Source organism: Myotis yumanensis, unplaced genomic scaffold (assembly GCF_028538775.1).
Source record: "Myotis yumanensis isolate MYYU_CA2020_CCGP unplaced genomic scaffold, mMyoYum1.0.hap1 SCAF_1, whole genome shotgun sequence".
NCBI classification, from domain to species: Eukaryota; Metazoa; Chordata; class Mammalia; order Chiroptera; family Vespertilionidae; genus Myotis; species Myotis yumanensis.
Window position 1 is genome coordinate 23113289 of NW_027223752.1, and position 2688 is coordinate 23115976.

Genomic DNA, 2688 nt, shown 5'->3' on the forward strand with positions numbered 1-2688 from the left:
TGGTAGCTTATCTGACTCCAAGGATCTTTTTTTGTAATAAAAAAAATTGTTGATTTTGTTTCTGTTGCCAATGAACCCTTCACGAGCATTCAACTCCCCATATATTCTTGCAGTTATAGGTATACATATGAACAAATTCTGACCAATGGGATGTTCACAAAGTCCCATTTTTTCATTTCTATTTCCAGGAATGATGATATGATTCCTATAATTTGAGATTATCTTGTGACCTTGAGGAAGAAACCACATGGTATTATCGGTTGAGAGAAACTAGCTAGACTGCTAAAAACAACACCAGACCAGTGGTCGGCAAACTCATTAGTCAATAGAGCCAAATATCAACAGTACAACAATTGAAATTTCTTTTGAGAGCCAAATTTTTTAAACTTAAACTATATAGGTAGGTACATTGTTTTTAACTTAATTAGGGTACTCCTAAACTGGCTTTTGCTAAAAACATCCTCAATCTGATTGAGGTACGTTCGCTGAGGTCGACATCTTCCTACTCTCCCATTCACACTCATCTTGTATACTTGTTTTGTCTATCTCCTTTTGTTCATCCTCTCTATATATCCAAACCATCTCAACATACCTTTCTCAATCCTCTACACTACATCTTCTTTCACTCTACAATGTTCCCTGTACGTGCGTGCCCGCATGTGGTATTTTGTGGAAGAGCCACACTCAAGGGGCCAAAGAGCAGCATGTGGCTTGCAAGCCGCGGTTTGCCGACCACTGCTCTAGACACATTAAAAAAATAAACCCTATAGATTGTGTATGACATTGAGTATTGGAGGCATAGAGATATATTCCCAAATATATTTGGCAACCATGTGCATATATGTGCCTCTGTGTGTACTGTAAGATATATTGCAAACTATATTCCCAAGTCAATAAATAATCATCTAAAACATATCAGAGAGCTTCATAAATCGCTCTACCAACATTTATTTAACCAGCCCCATCTTGCAAATATTTAGGCTACAATTTCCAAAGGGGCAATACTAGTCCTCTAAGGAGATATAGATGTGTGTGATGGGGGTTGGGAGAGAGAGAGAGATGTATTCAGCATCACAAAGGTTGGTGTGGTGGCATTTCTGGCATTTAATGAATGAAGGAGATTAATGGTAAATCTCCTACAAAGCTCAGGCCAGGACACAACTGAAGAACTGCCTATCTAAAGTGCCAACATGACCCTGTTGAAAACCATTAATTTAGGTGTTTCATATAATTTGAATTTTAAGAACCATGTAAAAATGTCGTGATAAAATTTTTGTACAAGAAGCTAATTATTTTCTTAGTGCAAATGACCAAGAGGTAAAAATACTGGGTCCAAATTCAGTTATTTTAACATTTTAAGATTATATATATGTAAATTTTTTTTTCAAATTTGAAAGTTGTCTTTTGGAAAATTTCTACCAACTTAAGTTTCAAAATTAGTCATTGAAATTTGGCTAATACAAGTAAATTTGGATTTTCACTATGCCAGTTGCTTAACATTGAGTTCACTGTTTCTTAAAGCAGGTCATCTCTGCCCTCAGGTTCATGCCATTGCTGCTAAGTAAACCAAGAATAAAAATAGCAGTGAAGGTGGGGACAGGAGACCGCTAATCACATTAAAAATATATATTTTACTTCTCTCCTCTTAGAAGCAATAAAATAATTCTTCCAATATCTGTTACCTAGGTGGGTCCAGTATAGTTAACAGTCAACAATTACCATGATAAAAATAACAATGAGGGAATTTGCCCTGGTGCATTGGTTGTGCCCTAAGGGGTCTGGAAAAAGGGAAGTTACAAGTTGCCCTGACATTCCAAATGTATGTTATCTTAGATGCAAAAAGAGAATAGGCTCAGTTAAGATCAAAGTTGATCTTTGCCAGGGAAGATACCAGCCTAGGACATGACTACCCACCATAGACTGCTTTTTAATTTAAAAAGTTTTAATTTCAGACCATCCTTTGTGGTTACATCAGGTCTCCGAGTTTGCAAGGCCACCACGCAGGCCTTCCCTGAGCATGTCAGGTTAGCATGGCGCCCCTTGTAGTCCGCAATACACACTTAAAGTAGGTGCATTTGTCTGCTCTATTTGACCAAGGAGCAGTGAGAGAATATTAAAGAAGATTAACAACAACAACAAAAAATTGCCTGTGTTTATCGTGTGAAAATAAGGAGGAGGGACCAAAACCCAGGCCTCTCAGAGAAAGCAACTCAACTTCAAACTAGTGCAGAAAGTAAACAATGCCCCAAGTAGGTGTTTTAACATACCATTGGGAAGGAATGTCTAGCAACCATATTCTACCCCTGAGGAGATTTTGGGCTCAATCCAGGAGAAATTCATAAAGATGCATTTTATTAAACTGATAAGAACAGATACTACATTTGATCTTAGCCAAAAGGCCAAGACGCAATAAGATGCATTTTAATTGCTTAAATAAGTGACAGATATGTGAGGAGAGTTTGGGGGAGGGAGTACAGGCAGACCACGCTGATACTGGGGCTTCAGTTCCTGACCACCACAATAGAGCCAATATCGCAATAAAGTGAGTCATATGAATTTTTGGGTTTCATAGTGTATATAAAGGTTATATTTACATTATACTGTAGTCTACTAAGTGTGCTATAGCATTATATTAAAAATGAATATATCTTGCCCTAACCGGTTTGGCTCAGTGGATAGAGCGTCGGC

The 2688-nt window shown here is 37.6% G+C and overlaps 1 pseudogene; it reads right to left on the reverse strand.

Annotated features, from left to right (window-relative positions):
* Positions 1-2306: 2306 nt before the first annotated feature.
* LOC138999504 (U2 spliceosomal RNA) lies at positions 2307-2411 on the reverse strand (annotated as a pseudogene).
* Between the last annotated feature and the right edge of the window lie 277 nt (positions 2412-2688).